At 45.2% G+C, this 21,413-nt stretch overlaps 1 long non-coding RNA gene across 2 annotated transcripts; it reads left to right on the top strand.

Annotated features, from left to right (window-relative positions):
• Window positions 1-8,063: 8,063 nt before the first annotated feature.
• LOC109284815 (uncharacterized) lies at window positions 8,064-10,781 on the top strand. Of its 2 annotated transcripts, none has more exons than XR_002092393.2 (2): window positions 8,064-8,447; window positions 10,159-10,781. It is a non-coding gene; the product is annotated as an uncharacterized LOC109284815 (long non-coding RNA). The 2 variants fall into 2 exon arrangements; XR_009459828.1 differs by lacking the exon at window positions 8,064-8,447 and adding an exon at window positions 8,455-8,600.
• The last annotated feature ends 10,632 nt before the right edge of the window (window positions 10,782-21,413 follow it).

Raw genomic sequence — 21,413 nt, 5'->3', positions numbered from 1 at the left:
AGCCATATTGGTATAGAGGAAAAGGCAATCAGAACTCTACTCGAGGTGATATCTTTTGTTAGACCAACAAGATTTTTGCAAAAAAAAAAAAAAGCTTTAATTGCAAGCTTCCGGGCACAAACACCCACATCAGGCATTGGAGAAGATTGTGAAAGTTCTGGGTAGAAATGAAAGTTCATATTTCATAGGATTTCACAGAGGAGTCAAAACTCTGGGCAGTCAGTTCATCGCTTAGGAGTTTTCCATCTGTTGACTCCTCTGTGAAATCCTAGGAAATACAAACTTTCATTGCTACCCAGGAGAACTTTTACAATCTTCTCCAATGCCTGATGTGGGCGTTTTGTGTTTAGTAAGGATTAAAGGATTAAGTGGCTTGCAATTTTTCTGCAAACATCTTGTTGGTCTAATAAAAGATATCTTCTCTACTATGAGTCCTGATTGCCTTAATTCAGGAGGATGCTTCAGGAACTGCCCAGGATATGGCAGCTGGACAGCCCAAGGAGGACACATTGCTCCTGCTGTTGGAGAAACGAGGGCTCCAGTTGTTTCCCCCCACCCCCGGTCAGCTGTGCCTGGGCAGGGGGGGCAACACTTGAGAACCTGAATTGCACAAGGAAGCACCACAGTGAACATGAGCTGCATGGCAATCCAGGACTTCACACCACTTCTACTCCTCTCTGCTGAGCCAGGCAAGCAGCTCCAGGAATAGCTGGTTAAGCTGCCTCTTGCAGTGATTCAGCTGCATGCCTACTTACCTTAAGATACATCCAGAGAGCCAGGTGGATCCTGAGCTGCTGCTGTTAACGTAGTTGCCTTTAACCCTTTTGGCAAGTGTCAGGCTTCGTGCAAAATTTTTTGTCCTTTTCTGCAAGGGGCTGCCATATTAATTAATGGTGGTCCTGTCATAACTTGTATTATAAATAAAACCAAAACCTTCTATCTGTAATTTTTCTTCAGCCTTAGAAACGTTTGCTAGTAAACCTGCCTCTTCTAACCCTTAATCTTCTGTCTTTACTTCTGAAAATTGGTTCTAAAAACTGTATAAATTAAATGTGTATTTGGAATAACTCATTTACCAGACCCTCAAGATATTTTTGGAATAAGTAATGGTTATGTAACCAAGCATTTGCCCTGTGCACTGATGGAGCCCATCCTAAAGGCTGATCAAACTGGCATCTCCATGCAGCTCCTGCAGCTACTAAAATGAAAAAGCCAACACAGTATAACCTTAGGAATATTACAGTAGTCACCCTCAAGACAGCTATGCAGACTTTAGAGGAAGCAAATCCTATAGCCCTTGAAAAATACATACATGTGTGGGGGAAAAGGATGTGTTACTGATTTGGGTTTATAATTAATTAGTTATAAATCCAAAATGGTTGGGTTTATTAATACCCATTATCAATACTCCATTAATACTCTTATCCTTATACTGCTAAAATAATTTGTTAAAAACAATAGGAGCTGCTCCACCTGCATAATTGCACAGACCCCTGGTGTCTCTCACTAGTGCAGGTGCACTGATAAAGATTTTTTTGGCTGATGCCAATTATTTACCAGCCATATCAGCTGATACTGATCTGATAGCCAATATGCAGCCTGGCAGCTTGGAGAGCAGCATCTGGCCAGTAAGTCTAGGGGGGGAGGGTTGTGTGAGGGCAGATCGAGGCCCCTACAGCGAGGGAGAAAGTGCAACAGGGCCTGAGGCAGGTGCTGCCTGGCCAGGGTGGGGTACAAGATGGAGCCACAGGTAGCTTATCCAGGCAGGAGGAGAGCAGCTCCCACCACTGTTCGCACCCTCAGAGGAAACATGGGGGGCATGTCAACCCCAGAATTCCCTGCTGCCTGCCTTGCCCCTGCCCACCCTGCCCACAGCTCCTGCCTAGCCCCTTCCGCTGGGAAGAGGCCAGCACAGACAGCCCCCAGCATCAATCCTGCAGTGGGCATCCTGCCCTCAACCCGCACACAAATCCAGGAGGCACATGCCCCTATACCTCCCCCAGGGGTGCATGCAGCAGTGGGACCTGCACCCCCTGGATGAGCCGCCCATGGCTCTGTCCTGTGTTCTGCCCAAGCTGGGCAGTGCCTGCCCCTGCCCTATTCCCTCCCTTGCTGTGGGGGCCTCAATCTGCCTATGCCCTTTCCCCTACAGACTTACCAGCTGGATGCTACTCTCCAAGCTGCCAGGCTGCATTCTTGACTGTGCACATGCGTGCAGTTGCACGCATGCATGGGGCATTTATTGGTGACATCAGCCACATCAGCCAAAAAAAGCTGATTGCCAATAACATAAATTTTCCTTTTATCAGTGCTGATCTATCAGTGCACCTCTACTCACTAGCATAAATGTAAGTAGGTAACACCAGGCTACTGTATTTTTTCTCATACAGCACACCCTCATTTATAGTATTCACCTTTGAAGGGGAACCTGAAGAAGAAAAATTTGTTGAAAGAGGTAAGAGTGGCAGCAGCTTGGGAGCTGGGACTGCTGCCAGCCCTGCATGCTGGTTGGGTCTGTGGACTGACCTAATGCACTGGATCTTGGGCCGAAAGTCCGACTCCACATGCTTGCTAGAACTAGTATACAGTCCCAGGCAGTACATGGGGTCAGACTTAATGTGTGGCCCTGGAGCCAGCATATGGCTTCAAACCCAGTATGGGGACTTGGCATACTGGGTCCATTCTGGCACATTGTTCTGGACCCAGCACACAGGATCAGATCTGGCATGTTGCGTCTGGGCCCATGTGCTGGGTTGGACTTGGTGTACCAAGTCTGGCTGCATACCAACCCCAAGTGCCTGTCTGATCTGGTGTGTGGTTAGAGAGGGAAGTTCCTTGTGGGTCTGGAAATGTTATAGTAGGGGAGGTAGTGGTGAGAGGTTCCCAACATTCTACCTCCCCTTCTCCAAATTTTCAGGCCCATGGGCATCCCTTTTCTTTGCATATAAGGTACACCCCAATTTTCCTCAGCTGTTTTTTTGGGAGAAGGGGTGGGTTATATGCAAGAAAATATGGTATTTTCCTACAGAAGCAAATATCTGTAAATTATAGTGGAGTTGCACCTTATACATGCGTATTTCTGAATTAGTTGTCTATATGGCGCAACTCTGCCCTGCCTTCTGTCTGACTTCAGACTAACACAGCTAACAACCTCTCTTTATCGCTAGTTAGTTCAGATCTTTTACTGCAGAGATGTGGTATTTTTCTGTTCTAAGCATTTATAATGGTTTTTGGTCCCTTTCTTTAGGTTGAGGCTGCTACCCTAAGTTTGTATTCTTGTTTAAAGGCCAGCAGTATACATGCACCTGTTTGCCTTTGGAAATTCACAACTTGCCTTCCTTTCTCGTGAGCAAATAAAGCAAGTGTTACTGGCATTTTTTTCCTCCCTTGCTCCTCCTTTTTCCTGTATGTAAACAGCAGTTACTTGACAACAGCTGCTTTGGAGAAATATTTGAAAGTGCTAGATGAGGTATTTAATTACTACAAAAAACTGCTCTAAAATGTAATACAAAGGGAGCCTAGTTATTAGTATAGTTTTTCCAAGAAGCACTTTATCAAAAGACAAACATTCCTTCTCAACAAAAGGTAGAACATATTGACAGGTGATCTTTACATACTAGTGTTTCTACCCTTTATTCCTCTCTTGTGCTTGTAGACTACGACAAAGATCTTGTAAAGATCTTTTGCTGCTATTGTAGCTCCTTTCTACCAGGTTTTGTGAATTTTTTTTTAATGTCCCAGCTTTAGCACTGGAACACCCTTCATCTTTAACTCCTGTTTAGCTCCATGCATCACCCTGAACAGCCTTCTGCTTTTAATGTTGTTTTAATTAGACCATTCTCCCCACTGATTCTGCGATACATCGGTACAAAAAAAATCCATGTGCCTAAAACACTAGCTCCTATTAAGCTAAAGTATGCTGCCTCAGCTTTCAGATTCAAGTTCACATAAACTGCTTATTCAACTGGATTTTTTACACTTTTCTCACACTTAAATCTCCTCTCCAGAAAAGGATGGCTCTCTAATGCTAATGTTGGCCTTGCATGGTGGTCTCTAATATAGTAGGACAAAGGCATTAAAGTTGAAACGTACATCTTCACATTTTTCATCGGTGCACCATATGATGGTATCTATATGAGTGTCTATTACCAGGATCCCAATCTAACTTAAACCTTTCCCGTCCTTACTTCAACCTTTTGAACCACCTCCTATTTTCTTTTGGTTGTTCTTTTAGATGGGTACAGCTATTGCATAGATGACATACCCAATAATGGATTTGGATTTTATGTGCTTTCAGTCCATGAAAAACCTACTGGTGGACATCCGGACTCCCATAAAACAATGCAGAGATTGGGAACAATAGGAAGGTGGCCCCCAAAAGCATATCAATTGTAAAATTGCCTTGTTTGTGTGAAGAGCAATTCTACTATTAAAATTAATGTTCCTCTTATAGCACTTGAGTTCCAGGCTGTACTCCCATTGAAAGTTGACTTTGTAAGTCCCTTACCTCCATCTACAAGAGGAAAGCAATACAGTAAAAACTCTCTTATCTGGCATCCCCCAGGAATGGGAGATGCCGGTTAATCAAATGTGCACCGTCTGGTGCACTCCAGTGTCAGTGTGCCAGGGGACGGGGGGAGGCCCCACGCAGGCTGCTTTGCCCCGGGCCGTGGGCCAAAGAAGTGACAAAGAAAAACTCAGCCCGCAGCAGCAAAACCGTAAGTCCCCCAGAAGTGGTACTTCCGGTTTTGCTTTTACCACATCCTTAGGATGCCGATTAGTAGAGATTTCTGGCTAATAAAGTGCCGGTTAACACAGCATTTGCTGTACTGGTTCAAATGAACAGAGGCTTTTCCAATACAAGGAACAGTTGGCATGGATTTTGCAATGCCTGACCAACCTGATTGCCTCCTATGACAAGGTGACTGGCTCTGTGGATTCGGTGTGTTAGACCACTGGATGTGGTCTAAGCTATTTAGCAAGGCTTTAGATATGGTCTCCCACAACTTTCTTGCAGGCAAGCTAAGGAAGTATGGGCTGGATGAATGGACTGTAAGGTGGATAGAAAACTGTCTGGAGCATCATGCTCAGAGGGTACTAAACAGTGGCTTAATGTCTAGTTGGCAGCCAGTATCAAGTGGAGTGCTCCAGGGGTTGGTCCTGGGGCTGGTTTTGTTCAATGTCTTCATCAGTGACCTGGAAGATGGCATAGAGTACAACCTCAGCGAGTCTGCAGATGACACCAAGCCAGGGAGAGCAGTAGATATGCTGGAAGGTGGGGCTAGATTCAGAGTGACCTGGACAAATTGGAGGACTAGGCCAAAAGGAATCTCATTAGGTTCAATAAGGACAAGTGCAAAGTCCTGCACTTAGGACAGAGCAATCCCATGCACTGGTACAAGTTGAGGGCTGACTGGCTAAGCAGCAGCTCTGCAGAAAAGGGCCTGGGGATTACAGTAGACAACAAGCTGAATACGAGCCAACGATGTGCCCTTGTTGCCAAGAAGGCTAACAGCATACTGGGCTGCATTGCTGGGAGTGTTGCTAGCAGGTCAAGGGAACTGATTATTCCCCTCTATTCAGGACTGGTGAGGCCACATCTGGAGTACTGTTCAGTTTTGGGCCCCCAACTACAGAAAGGATGTGGACAAATTGGAGAATCCAGTGGAGGATTACAAAACTGGTGAGGGGGCTGGGGGACATGATTTATGTGGAGAAGCTGGGGGAATTGGGCTTATTTAGTTTGGAGAAGAGAAGACTCAGGGGATTTAACAGCAGCCTTCAACTACCTGAAGGGGAGTTTGAACGAGTATGTTCTCAGTGCTGGCAGATGACAGAACAAGGAGCAAAGGTATCAAGTTGCAGCAAGGGAAGTTTAGGTTAGATATTAGGAAGAATTTTTAGAAGGGCAGTAAAACACTGGAACAGGTCGCCCAGAGAAGTGATGGAATCTCCATCCTTGGAGGTTTTCAAGACCTGGCTAGACCAAGCCCTGGCTGGAGATGGTCCTGCTTTGAGCAGGGGGTTGGACTAGACCTCCAGAGGTCCCTTCCAACCCTAGTTTTCTATGATTCTAAACTTAAACAGCTGCAGTCACTGCTTACATGCTGGTGGAGCAGATATTCCGCCCTTGGAATTTACTAGCAGATTTGAATCTGATCAAGGAGCTCATTTGGCAGGAAAAGTTGCCCATGGACAATGGGAATGAGATGCTGTGTATTCTGTATTATCCTTGGTCTTCTGGATAGGTGAAGAAATCAAACACAATTACCAAATTGAAGATAAAAAGTTTGTTAAAATGAACAGGGAAATTTGGGACAGCCCATATTTGTTTATAGCTCCCTTATTTCTTTTAGGTATTTGGGCTACTCCTTCTACTGCAACAAAACAGTCTTTTTTGGAATAGTAATCAGCGAAGAAATAAGACTGCAAAAGCATTTTAATGCGAAACCAGCCGTATGAATGTGCAATGGAATAAAATAGATATTTTTATGCAAAAATTGCGAAATGATTTTAAGCAGGTACTCTTGTATACAGCTAAAATTCATGCAAAGCATCACAAAGCAAAAATTTGCTTTGATAAAGGATTCCTGGTATCTGAGGCTGATTTTCAGTCAGTCACTAACTGTAGATTATATAAGTCATTACTGAGTTCAGACACATCTGGCAGCATATAGATCCTATATTGGTGATTGTCAGCTAGTGTGCCATGGGGTGCCATGCATATTGGCACTGTCAGTTGTGCAAACATCTAGGCACAATTCGCAAGATAAACTCAGAGATCTCAAACAAAAATCCATAGTTTCCAAACAGGCTGACCTGTTCTGTACACTGCAAGTTTGTGATAGTTTCATCTTAAGATGCAGAGATTTTCACATACATACAAAAGGTTTCTATGTATATTTATCTTCATGCTCTTAATACAAAACGTACTATTTTGAGTTTAAGCATTATATTTATTGCTACCTTAACCCATACTATCTGTATCCCATGCAGTTGTAAAGCAATCAGAAAGTCAGCCATGAAAATACCCACCAGCTTTTGAAAGGGAAAGGACAACATTTTGATTGTGAATGGACAATGCTCACATATTGTGCTTCCAAAACTTTTCAAAGAAGAAAAGAACAAACATATTTCTGTACCTCTTATGTTTTTTAGTCCAACTTATGTTACTGCTTCTAGCTCTGGGGGGTGCACCTGAAGTGGGGGAAAGGTTGGGTTTCTGAGCAAGCAAATCATTTGGCCAGCCACACTTCAAAGGAAGGGCCTATTCAACCTGTGGGGGTTAAAAGGGTCTGCAGACTGCCCTGGTTGTACACTCTTAAAGAATGTTCCTTGGTTTTGCCTTTTTTAGGGAGAGAAACTGGGGAAAGTGGTGTTTTATTGTATTGCTTGCTCTATAGTTTTGTTGTTGTTTTAAAACAATTACAGGTAGGAGAACGTAGAGAAAAGAAGAATGCAGATGAAATGTGCCATGATATCCAAAGAAATTAACAACTCGAGTACAAGAATGCAGGCGCTACTGTTGGTGCTCTGATCCTGACGGTGATAACAGGACTGCACAAAGATGCTGAAGCCCAAACTCCATCTACTACCATGCCTAGTGCAGGGTAAACATGAGTTGTCATTACAAAGTAAGCAGGAAAAAAATTTGATGCTAAAGGCCAGACCAGGGATTTTCAACCTTTTTTAAACAAGTGTACCCCTTCTGCCTCAAAGTTTCAGCTCATATACCCCTTTATATTTTTTAGTTGGCTTTAAGAGGTGGGAAGGGGGGGGGGCCAGTTCGTGTGGCTGCTCGCACCACAGTGGAGGTCCAGGAGGCACATGCCCCCCAGATCTGTGTAAAGGGCAGAGGCAGCTGCAGCAGGCTGGACTCTGCACCCCACTGCCCCATGAGCCATGCAACGCCACGTACCTGCTGCAGCCGGGCAGCCAGGGGAGGGACAGACGCACGCGCGCACCCTTCCCCGCCCAGGTGTGTGTGAGGAGGGTGCGGGGCAGATAGAACAGGGGGGGAAATTGTTGTCTCTGTGCCACCCCCAGGAAGGGGGGCGGGTGAGGACAGCGGTGCCCCTCTGCGGGCCGCACATGCGCTGCCCGGCCGCCCAGCTCGGGGTGGGCAGGGCGCATATGCGGCAGCCGCCAGCCCCACTACCACGCCGCTTTCCCGTAGTCGGTTGCACGTGCATCTCCGTGGGCTGCTGAAGGGCAGTGTGCAAGGTGTGAGGTGCGTCAGCAGCCCACGGAGCTGCACGCGCGACCGGCTGCAGGCAAGCAGCGCAGGGCGTAGCGGCGGTGGCGGCCGCGGCCGCTGCGTGTGCAGCCCCACCCCCTCCCGGGTAGGCGGCGCATGTGCGGCCCACAATGTGCTGAGCAGCGCTGCCCTCACGCCCGGCCCGGCCCGGCCCGGCCCGGCCCTGGGGGGGAAAACAGAGCGAGCTGAGGTGAGGGGTGGGGAGGCACCGCGGTGTGGCGCATGGGGCCGGCAGCGCCCAGCGCACCCCTCCCCAGGGTAAGAAGCAAAGTATGGGAAAGCGCCGGGGGATACGCCACCGCCGCGCCCCAGGGCGTGCTCCGTCCCTGCCCAGCTGCCTGCCGTGCGTACCCTCTACATCCTTCAAAAGTACCCCTGGGAGTACGCGTACCCGTGGTTGACAGCCCCCGAGCCAGCTACTCCACTTTGCTCCAGTCTCTGAAAAAATATCACTTGATAGTATGCCTTCTTGTTAACCTAGTAATGAAGAAAGCATGGAGCACCTACTTGATTTTTGTGCTGGTGTTTTGTTTTTGTCATTTCAGGTATTCAAACAGCCTAGAATACACGTAGTTACACACAGTTAATCTATTCCAGGAATATGATGTTGTCATGTGAGACCAGCCACTTTCAACACCAAAGACTAGTGGAAACTAACAGCTTCCAGTCCAGTAAAGACAGATGAAAGGAACTGTAAAAGGCAGCATTTTCCTTTGTTATGATGGCATGCATACATTTGCACCTGAGATTTTCGATTTGGTTGCATGTCGATTAAACTGGCAACAAGGCAGACCTCTTATTTCTGGAATAATACTAAAAAAGTTTATATTATTAAGTTATTACATTACTATTAAATTATTAAAAATGCATTCGTTCTTATCATGGTCTTAAGAAAGAAGAATGCAATCAATACAACATTCATGTGTACTCGTAAAGAAAGAAAGGAAATACAGTGTTAGCTGGAACTGAGAAATCTGTGGTCAAAGCATCAGGAAATCTAACTAGTTGTAAGAAAGTAACCAGCCACATTTAATCCTACAGAGATTTTTCCCTTTTCCAACTGTACATACACCAGTTGTTTTGAATATTTCATACTGAAGTATGACATGACATGTATGATATCATGTATATTTTCATACTTTTTATCTTTCCTTATTTATAAATAAAATCCTTAGCAAAGATGAATGCAAAATCCAATAGCAATTTAGGCAAAAGTAAAATCTGTATTTTTAAAGCCAGGAGAGTTTCTTGGTAATATCCCAAATCTGTTGAGTCTTGGATCTCAGTTTGGAACCTGGGTAATGTATGAGTTATTAAAAGGCGTAAGAGCTATTTTGAACATCAAAAAATTAATCACATTTTAAAACCTGTGCTGCAAGGAATTAGTAGTTTGGTTACTAAAGAAAAAAATATACTGTCTGGGATGTGTATGATATTGCCAAGATGGTTTAAGAAACCATATGCCAAGATTAATGACTTAATTAAAGTAGATGACAAAACTTGAGAAGAAAAGAGAAAACAATGATTTCTAATGCCTGTGGGAGCTATAGTTTAATACCAATAACATGTTAAAGGATGTGGAATCTGGAAGGATCTGAGACCTCATTAAGGATGAGCCATTAGCTAAATGGTAGTGTGCGCAATGTATAACAAAAGACTTCAGACCTTAGTAAATTAGCTTTGTGTTAAATCATGTAAACAGATTCCTTCTAGTTCAGTTAGGAATTTGGGCAGGTCAGTAAAATCTCATCCTACTAGGCACCTAGATTATCCAAAAAAAGATCTTGTTCAGTATCAAACACTGTTATATCAAACACTTGGATATTTCTTTACTGTTTTTCTACCACTAATGGCTACTGATGCTGTGGTTTTTAACAAATTGACTGCTGCTCATTCCATAGATCATCTGGAAAAGATGTCCACAAAGAACACCGGGATTTTCCCTGACTACCGGTATTCCATGCTGCTTGACAAACACAGAGGATCACATATGGCTTGCTGCTCTGTAAGAGTTTAACAGTAAAACCCAGATTTTTTTTCATATCGGGATGGTTCAAAACCCCTCGGTTTGCAGTAGGTTGCCAAACTAAGAATAAATTGACCGGCTGTTTGGTGAGATTTTTACTACAAAGAATAAAGATCACCTCTGCACAACTGATTGGATAAGTGGCACAGCACCTTTTGAAATAAAAGCTGGAGCATCTCAGTGATCCTGCACTGCTGTTTGCTGTGTATCTGTATAGCCCTGGCCAGTTCACAAGCCCTCTGTTTTGCAAGGGGTAAGGAAGAGAGCTCTGTAAACCATCCAGGTGCTATTCCGTTTCTTCATGCAACATGTATGACCCCAGCGTGCAGCTGAATATGGCCCTTGCTGATGAATTGGATTCCAATGTATCATGTCCCATAATTACGAATGGTGAGAATAGCCTGCAATGTGCAGGGGTAGTTCTGCATAGTAACTGATAGACGTTTTTGCATATGTATTGCTGTTTTGTAACTGCTTAATAAAGCCAAAGTCAAAGTCCTTTGATCTCACTTTTCTAGAAGTCTGTTTCATAATTCAGGCCTGAAAATAGTCAGTGTGCTTGGGAACATTCAAACACATTCATATGAAACATGTTAAGAAAATATAGGCTAGACCTCATCCAACTGAGCCCCAGTTATAATATTGAGCCAGATGCATATTCGAAACAAAATGGTCTCCCTTTTTAAGGAGTAAATCTTCCTCAGACTGTTAAGTCTTTTCTAGATGACACGTTCTGAGGACCACTGAAGAACTGGTTTGGACTGGTTCTTAGAAATCCAGGAAACAGAAAAGTTTCCTGAATTTTCTTAGCCTTGCTGCTAACGTCCCTCCTGTAAAAGTTACATCTTTAGAGACAGACTTTTGAAGGGAATATAGATTTTTAATATATCATAATTCTGTAAAACTCCAGAAGAGAATGGGAAAGACGTTTGGTAAAAACTTATGGTGAATACTTATATTCCTTTCTTTCCCCTAAAGTGCTAAATTATCAGTCTCATGCTAATAAAGTTCATTTGGGTTTCGTAGTTGGTAGGGTCGGAAGGGACCTGAGCAGATTATCAAGTCCGACCCCTTGCCATGGCAAGGTTGACTATGGACAATCTGATACTTTTAGAAGATGTGATAAAGGGGTAAGTTCAGTAGTGTGTCAGTTATTTACCTGGCCAGTAATCATACTCATCATGCAATGGTGCTATTTTAGTCTGGCCTAAATAAGTTGTCCAAGGTTACATAGGACCTCTGATGCAGCAAAAGTTTGGAGCCAGATCTCTAAATTCTTGGTTTGTGTCCTAATTGTTGCATGCAACCCCTTGCTTCTGCCTACCCACAGTTCCTCAGGTTTTACAAACTGAGGTGGATAGTTGAGTGTTCAATAAACCAACATGCTGCTCATCCTTGAATTTTGTGCCAGCAAAAAATTATGAATTTACTGCTACATCATGCTCTGATCTAACTGCCAGGCTGGGATCCTAAGAAGCCTCACTACCCTCACTCTGAGTAATCTCGTTCCTTCCTACCTACCCCATATAGCGCTTTTATTACCTGACATCTCATCTATTTCTTTTTGTCTCCTGCTGATCACTAGCTGCTTTTTTCTGTTGTCCTCCTGCTGCTGTTACTCTTGTGAACCATTTTAATATGGAGGCACAGCAGTTCTGACAGCCTGCTAGTCTTTGGTTCGTTGTGCACTGCAAATTTACTGCTGCTCTAAAGTTTTCCCACAACTTGGGTCCCACAGTGCCTGAAAGGACATGTATATATCTGAATGGATACTCTAAAGGAAGGAGCCTTGGATGTTTTTGTGCTGTAATAGAGCACTCTACAACGCAAGTGACAAATCATGCCCTGGTGCACTTGAAATGTATGAGTAGTGGAGAAGATTAAATGTGTGGGTCAAGGAAGAACAGGAAGGTTGATATAAACTGATTAGTGCTGAAAGGTGCTAGTTAGGATAGAGTGGTAACATTCTAGACTTGAACTTAACTGACTTACACATTTCTAGTACCGATACAACTCAGAAAGGTTTAAGTTATCATATCTGTGCCCTGCTTCAAAGCAACATTTGTTGAAAATAGATTGAAAGTACTGCAGAGATTGTTGATGCTGCAGGCCAGTGGGCAGCACAAATTGGCAGTTAATTGAAAATTGGTATTTATTTTTGTGTGAAATTTTTGCCTATGATAAAAACTCATGTCATGCTGCCTGCCCCCAGCAAATGACTTTTATGTGTAGTATATTATTTAGTATGTTATTATCTATCGCAGTGTCTTCTGCACCAAGGCAACCAGGAATATGCTTCCCTTTATTAAATTAGTCTTTCCTTGTGCTGAATTGTTTGAAATCACTTTGTAATATCGCCTTTTCAACTTTGTTAACATATTTAAATAAAGGCTTTGAGATGTTTAATTTATATCAATTAAGGGTTCAAAAGTTCCTAATTCTAATGCAAACTAACTGTGACATCACATTTAAAAAATCTAATGCCTAGACAAATGAGGGTAGTTGTTAATTATTTCATTAACAGTCAGTAAATAAAACAAATTGTTAGCTTGAAGAGGGAGAACCAGGTCAGCAGCAGACCTTTTTTTCTGTAGGAAACTGAAAGTGAAGCACAGGAATGTTCTTTTTAGGCAATCCCTTGCAGTCAAGGAAGATTGTCTTCCATGATTACTTTATCTGTGGGTCCAAAGATGGCTGATGAGGCTGAACTGGGATCAACAGACTCTGCTGCAACTCTCGGACGTGTTTCTGTGAGCGGTGGATGGTTCCAGCCAGATCAGGGGCAGGCAATTATTTTGGGCAGAGGGCTGCTTACTGAGTTTTGGCAAGCCATCAAAGGCCACATGACAGGCAGCCCAGGGCAGATAAATATTAATTTTTTAAATTTTTTAGGGGCCCTGCAGGTCGGATAGAATGGCCTGGTGGACCACATCCAGCCCCCGGGCCGCATTTTGCCCACCCCTGCTCCAGATTATTAATTTGGTCCACAACATGCTGCTTCTGCTTAACCATCTTCTGTTATTGCAAAGTTTCAAAGTACTGACAATCTTGCAGCAAACTCTTCCTCCATTTGGGGCAGTCCTGGATGATAGTCTCTCACAAGTTGATGTTGATGTTGCATTTTTTCTTATTGGCCTTGAGAATGTCCTTGAAGCACTTTCTCTGTCCTCTTGAATGTCCACCTTGACTGAGCTGGGAGTATAAAACTTGCTTTGGGAGTCTGGAGTCAGACATCTGGATGATGTGGCTGGCCCAGTGAAGTTGATGTCAGATGATCATTGCCGTGATGCTCATGGTGTTTGCATGCAACAGGATGCTAATGTTAATGCATCTCTCTTCCCTCTGGATTCCAAGGATCTTCCACAAGCAGCATTGATGGTATTTCTCCAATGACTTGAGGCGTCTCCTGTATGTTGTCCATGTCTCAGCTCCGTACAGTAAGGTGGGGATCACAACTGCTTGATAAACCAGGAGCTTGATTTCAGATCTGATGTTGCAATCTTTGAACACCCATTTCCTCAGGCATCAGAAAGCTGTTCTTGCATGTTTGAGGCGATGTTGGATTTCTTTGTCAGTGTCAGCCCTCTGCAAGAGATGGGCTCTGAGGTACAGGAAATAATGTTCTCCAGAGTCTCACTGTGAATCTGAATTACCGGACTGCTCCTTAAGACCTCGTTGAAGACCTTAGTCTTCTGAATATTAAGAGTCAGTCCCATTTTCTTGTATGGCTCAGTAAAGACATTGATGATTGCCTGAAGGTCTGCTTCCAAGTGAGCACAGATTACAACATCACCAGTGTACTAGTCAATGACACAGGTCAGGGTGGTCTTGATTTTGGCTTGAATTTGGCTGAAATTAAACAGTTAACCATCCATTCAGTAGTTTAACTCCACTCCAATTGGAAGCTTGTTTGTGGTCAGATGAAGCATCGCAGTAAGGAATATTGAGAAGAGTGTTGAAGCAATGATGCAGCCTTGCTTGCCTCCTGTCTTTACCTCAAAGGGATCTGTGATAGATCCATTATTGAGAACTACCATGTGCATACCATCATGGGGCAGGCAAAGAATAGTGACAAATTTTGGTGGGTATCTGTACCTCAAAAGGATCCTTGTTACTGAGTCGTTGCCACCTTTCCAATGTAGCTAAGTCCATCTTGGTGACATGACTAGCCACAGGGCTATCCTTGAGGGAGGGGAGGGGGGCGGCTGCCCCAGGCCCCACACTTTGCAGGGCCCCTGTGAGCAGTGCTGTATAGGCCCTGTTGTGGCTGCTGTGCACTGCTGGCTCTGCCACCCCCTGGCTTGCCACACCCCTGCCACTCCATGGTCTAGCCACTCTCCATCCCCCACCCCTGCTTGGGCCGCTTGCCACCCCTGGCCCCCCCCACCGGCCCCACACAGGCTGATATGCCCTGGGCCCCACACAACCCTAGGGATGTCTCTGGCTAGCCGTGACCTAAAGAGGGACGGCTCTGTTGCATCCCTGCCTCAAGATTAGGGTGCTCCTGTCCTTACTTAATCTCACCTGCCACAACTTTGATAGAAAACTATAAGAGTTAAGTCAACCTAGGAGCTGTCCTAGTCCATGAATGGAAGAACAACAAACACTGCCAGTCCTTTCTCTGATTAAGCACTTTAGATCAGTTATGGGGCCTTAGGGGTCCAAAATGAGAGCTCCTTCAGCCCCTACACTCCTGCCTCAAACCTCTATTTGGTATACACTCTTCACAATCTCAGACCCTTAGAAAGGATCTGTAGTCCTTTAACGTTGATACTCATCTTATCCACACCCAGCCTCTTAACTGAAGGCACCAGGCTTTGCCCCAGAGATGCCTATTAGTCCATTTGGGATGAGTACAAAAAAATTATCCTCACCTGTCCGACAGTCCACTTTTTCCACCGTCTGTTTCTCCACCGTGTCTCAGTCCCAAGAGCTCCTTATGGTTTCCTTCTGGTTCTCTCTTCCAATTGGGATCTGTCTCCGCTGCACAGCTGGGGCTTGTTGTCCCCGCCAAAGCAATAACTGGCCCCTGAATAGCCAACCAGCTGCTCGGCATCAGGGCCAGTGTGGTTTTCTGGCCCTGCTCCTGAACAGGGACCCTGACTGCCCCAGCAAGTGTCTCTGCCACTGGCACCTGGCCCACCTGGCATCTCCAGCACAGCTGGAAGTGGGGTGAATCCCAGATGTGCTGCCGGTAAAGGGGTGGGTACAAGTGGGGCTCTCCTTTCTTTCTCCCTGGCTATGGAAGGAGACAGTTTAGGAGGGGCCTCGCAATGATCTTTCCTGTGGTGAACTGCAAAGGCAATCCCTCTGTAATTTCCACAAGTTGGACTTGTCTCCTTTCTTGAAGATTGTCATGGTCATGGCATCCCTGAGGTCATCTGAGATTTTTTAATCTGAGATTTCCTCCTCTTAAGGATCATTCCAGATCCTTAAGAGGAGGGCATGGAGCTGTGATGTGAGCTCCTGTCCCCATGGCTTGAAGATTTCAGTGGGGTTTCCATCTGGTCCAGATGCCACAGTGACATAGTGAAATAAAGTCATTTAATAATTGCAGCTTCTTTGTTGTTTCCTATAGCCATAAACATTTAGAACTCTCCCAAGTCGTAATAATTTAATATTTATTAAATTATGCTTCTGTAGGTAATTTTCCCCCCTGGAGATTTTATTTTACACTCTTCATTCACCCCTGGCTTTCCCCTTCCCTTCCCTTCCCTTCCCTTCCCTCCCCCCCCCCAATAGTTCTTTTCCAAAGTTAGAACTTAGCAAAACTCCCAGTGGAGCCAGGATTTTTCCCTGCCAGAGAAACGTTAAGCCCTGAGACAGAAATGAACTAACACCAAGGCCTAGTATTAAGTGGCATGACATTGCTGTAGTCATTTTTTAGATTAAATGTAAAATTCAGGTAGCAAACACTTGCTGTTATTAATAAATTTATGATACCTTTTGTAAAAATAAATCTGGCAGAACTGAAGCTGGCTGCATAGTTACTAATATGTGGAACTGGTTAATTAGTAAGTATAAATTGTTATATTGTTTCTGATAATTTATATATACAAATTATACATACATTGAGTTTAGTGTCTGCCTATGTTTATTGTAAATATAGAATAGAAAATGTTATTTGATATTTTATAAGCATTTAAACTAAACTGTGATCTCAGATTTGGACATCTGAACTTTTGAACAGTTTTAGGTGTGGATGTAAGCTTTGCATCATTGGTGCTTTTCAAATTCAAACACTTCATTTTTGGTAAAGCACATCTGAGAATCACAGTTCCCCTGCTGTACTGATACAACTGGATTGCTCCATTGAAGTCCATAGATCACAATCACGTGCAGAAACTAAATGCAGGCCTAAGCCTTAAACGCTTCACTGTCATTGAAGGGACATTATGTTAGCATATTCAAATAAGCCAAAACTAAACCCATAAAATCCCTTGTTTGAATGCTTTTTGCTGGTGTCTTTAATATGATAATCTCAGGCAGTCATTTTGCATTTTTCAACACACTTACTCTTTACAAGGGTCCCAATCCTACTTTCATAGAAGGCAAGGACTTTTGCGGGAGCCTGACAACATGCTAGTTACATAATTTAAAACGTCAAAAGCATTTCTACATATTTCTGTATATTTTTACATCCCAGTGATTATAGCCCAGTGAATTGTTTTGCAGGGTAAATAATAAATAGCACAGACAAAGCTGAGTATGTGTCTGAACTTTTGGTCTTGTGTGCATGTGTACATGCATCTTAGCATCAGTGTGATGTGAAATGCATGTGACCCTGAATTTGATTTCCTTCTTTGGATCACTCCAGCTGAAAGGAGATGGAGGAATTAATTTTTCGGTAATATTTATTTTTCATGTCTCTTTTCATTTGTTCAAGCCCTTTTAAAGAAAAAGGGTCACCTACAATCAGACATTTATGGCCGACATCATTGCAGAGCCACTGGCGGGAATATTCGAACGCTCGTGGCACACGGGCCAAGTCCCGGAGGACTGGAAAAGGGCTAACGTGGTCCCTATTTTCAAAAAGGGGAGGAAGGAGGACCCGGGCAACTATAGGCCAGTCAGTCTCACCTCCATCCTTGGTAAAGTCTTTGAAAAAATTATCAAGGCTCACATTTGTGAGAGCCCGGCAGGGCAAATTATGCTGAGGGGAAACCAGCACGGGTTTGTGGCGGGCAGATCGTGCCTGACCAATCTAGTCTCTTTCTATGACCAGGTTACGAAACGCCTGGACACAGGAGGAGGGGTGGATGTCGTATACTTAGACTTCAGGAAGGCCTTCGATACGGTATCCCACCCCATACTGGTGAACAAGTTAAGAGGCTGTGATGTGGATGACTACACAGTCCGGTGGGTGGCGAATTGGCTAGAGGGTCGCACCCAAAGAGTCGTGGTGGATGGGTCGGTCTCGACCTGGAAGGGTGTGGGCAGTGGGGTCCCGCAGGGCTTGGTCCTTGGACTGATACTCTTTAATGTTTTCATCAGTGACTTGGACGAGGGAGTCAATTGTACTCTGTCCAAGTCTGCAGATGATACAAAGCTATGGGGAGAAGTGGACACGCCGGAGGGCAGGGAACAGCTGCAGGCAGACCTGGATAGGTTGGACAAGTGGGCAGAAAACAACAGGATGCAGTTCAACAAGGAGAAATGCAAAGTGCTGCACCTAGGGAGGAAAAATGTCCAGCACACCTACAGCCTAGGGAATGACCTGCTGGGTGGCACAGAAGTGGAAAGGGATCTTGGAGTCCTAATGGACTCCAAGATGAACATGAACCAGCAGTGTGACGAAGCCATCAGAAAAGCCAATGGCACTTTATCGTGCATCAGCAGATGCATGACAAATAGGTCCAAGGAGGTGATACTTCCCCTCTATAGGGCACTGGTCAGACCGCAGTTGGAGTACTGCGTGCAATTCTGGGCGCCACACTTCAAAAAGGGTGCGGATAACCTGGAGAGGGTCCAGAGAAGGGCAACTCGTATGGTCAAGGGCCTGCAGACCAAGCCCTACGAGGAGAGACTAGAGAAACTGGACCTTTTCAGCCTCCACAAGAGAAGGTTGAGAGGCGACCTTGTGGCTGCCTATAAGTTCATCACGGGGGCACAGAAGGGAATTGGTGAGTATTTATTCACCAAGGCGCCCCCGGGGGTTACAAGAAACAATGGCCACAAGCTAGCAGAGAGCAGATTTAGACTGGACATTAGGAAGAACTTCTTCACAGTTCAAGTGGCCAAGGTCTGGAACGGGCTCCCAAGGGAGGTGGTGCTCTCCCCTACCCTGGGGGTCTTCAAGAGGAGGTTAGATGAGTATCTAGCTGGGGTCATCTAGACCCAGCACTCTTTCCTGCTTATGCAGGGGGTTGGACTTGATGATCTATTGAGGTCCCTTCCGACCCTAACATCTATGAATCTATAAATCTATGGTGGCAAAAATGGTGATAGATTGCAGGGTCAGAGACTGGGCTGAAAGACTCTTCTAAGCCTTGTAAGCAAGGATCCTGTAAAAGAACGGGGCAAAAGAATTATGTATGCAGGGTCATATAAGTATAGTACAGAACCATGTATGTGATTAAAAATAAAAAATAATTTGAGTTCTGTGGTACCTTTTTGATACTCTCCCAGAACTGGATTAAGGCAGGCCACGGCCCTAGATGTATACTAAGGCAGAGGGTCCCCCATGAGCCAGAAGCAACTGTGGGGGAGGCTCCCATTTCTCATTCAAGAGAAGGAACATCTCCTCCACCCCAGTATCTATTCCTTCTACCCAAGAGCAACACATTTTCTTCTTTTCTCACTTTTGTCCACCCCTTCCCAGAGAGGCAGGGAGCATAAGATACCTCTCTTGTTTGAATGGATGGGCTGGGCTCACTGCAATTTTTTCCTCTTGCCACACAGTTCTTTATACTGTCATAACCCTTGACATCTTCCCCTCCCCTTCCAAAGTAGCAGGACCTAAAGTTAATATCTGTTTAGGGAGATAGTTCAGTGTGTATCCTGGATCTGTTGTTTTAAGCTTATTCATATTCATAGGATCATAAGAAAGAAGAGCTGGATGGGACTTCAGACGTAGGTGGTGGGAGACCAGGGCTAATGGGCCTTAGCCCCTGAAACGTGGAACAGTGGTGGCAGCACAGAGGGCTGCAGGGCAGCCCAGCTGCCAGCTCTGGGCAGCTGCAGCAGCAGGGAGGGTTCATAGTTTCATAGATGTTAGGGTCGGAAGAGACCTATTAGATCATCAAGTTTGAACCCCTGCCCTGGGCTGGAATGAGTGCTGGGGTCAGATGACCCCAGCCAGGTGTCTGTCCAATCTCCTTTTAAATACCTCCAAGGAAGGGGACAACACCACCTCCCTTGGAAGCGTATTCCATATTTTGGCAACCCTTACTGTAAAGAATTTTTTCCTGATGTCCAATCTGAATTTGTTGTCTTCCAGTTTGTGGCCATTATTTCTAGTTACCACGACAGGTGCCCTGGTAAACATTGAATCCCCTATTTCTTGCTGCCCCTGCACCTCCAATGAGTTTGTAGGCGGCCACGAGATCACCTCTCAGCCTCTTCTTGTGGAGGCTGAAGAGGTTCAGGTCTCCCAATTGGTCCACATAGCGGGGTTTTCTGTAGGCCTTTAACCAGACAAGTGGCCCTCCTCTGAACCCTCTCCAGGCCATCCACATCCCTCCTGAAGTGCAGTGCCCAAAACTGGACGCAATACTCCAGATACAGCCTGACCAATGCTGCATACAGGGGAAGTATCACCTCCCTAGACTTGTTTGTGATGCACCTACTTAGGCAAGAAAGGGTGCGGTTAGCTTTAATTATTACCTCATCACACAGGTGACTCATGCTCATCGTAGAGTCGACTACGACTCCAAGATCCCTTTCTGCAGTTGTGCTACTTAGAATGGTACTTCCCAGGCTGTAGGAGTGTTGATGATTCTTCCTCCCCAGGTGCAACACATGGCACTTATCCTTGTTAAACTGCATCCTATTCTGTTTGGCCCATTTCCCTAGACTGTCCAAATCAGCCTGGATTTGCTTCCTGCTGTCTAGTTTGTGTACCTCCCCCCATAGTTTGGTGTTGTCAACAAACTTGAACAGGGTGCTTTCTATTCCCTCATCCAAGTCACTAAAGATTTGAATAGTACTGGTCCCGTGACAGAGCCTTGGGGGACTCTGCTGCCTACATTTCTCCAGGTAGAACCTGACCCGTCCACCACCACTCTCTGGGTGCATCCCATAAGCCAGTTTTTTACCCACCGGACTATGTAATAATCTACATTGCAACTGTTTAGTTTACTTATAAGAATTGGGTGTGACACTGTGTCAAAGGCCTTTTTAAAATCTAAGTAAATAACATCTACCTCTATTCCTTCATCCAAGCATTTTGTGATCTGGTTGTAAAATGAAACCAGGTTAGTCCAGCAGGATCTGCCTGCTATGAACCCATGCTGATTGCCCCTCAGCATTATTTTACCTGCTGGTCCCCCACAAAGGTGATCCTTAACAATTTTCTCAAAGGTCTTGCCAAGGATAGAGGTGAGACTAACTGGCCTATAGTTATCCAGTTCCTCCTTCCTCCCCTTCTTGAAAAAAGGGACCACATTGGCCCTTTTCCAATCATCTGGGACCTGTCCTGAGTGCCACGAGTGCACAGACATGCAGCCACAACAGCCCAGCAGCACGTAGAGCACTGCCCACCACAGCAGGTAAGTCTGTCGTGGGGAAGGGGTGCGAGGGAGCAGATCGAGGCCCCTGCAGTGAAGGAGGGAGTGGGGCAGAGGCAGGGACAGGGGCGGGGGTGGGTCATGGGACTGTCAGAGCCTGGAGTCAGAGCCTGGGCGGCTCATCCAGGGGTGCAGAGAGGTTCCCACCGCTGGGTGCTCCCTGTAGGAAGCCTGGGGGGGCACATGCCCCCAGATTTATATGTGGAGTGGAGGTGAGCTGCTGCTGTGGGCTGCGATCTGTGCCTCGCTGCTGCTGCCCTGGGAGTGGCACAACGCCATTGTTTCATAATTTCATAGATGTTAGGGTCGGAAGGGACCTCAATAGATCATCGAGTCCGACCCCCTGCATAGGCAGGAAAGAGTGCTGGGTCTAGATGACCCCAGCTAGATGGTTATCTAACCT

This window comes from Alligator mississippiensis, chromosome 2, assembly GCF_030867095.1.
Source record: "Alligator mississippiensis isolate rAllMis1 chromosome 2, rAllMis1, whole genome shotgun sequence".
NCBI lineage: Eukaryota > Metazoa > Chordata > Crocodylia > Alligatoridae > Alligator > Alligator mississippiensis.
This window is presented reverse-complemented; position numbering and strand designations above follow the sequence as displayed.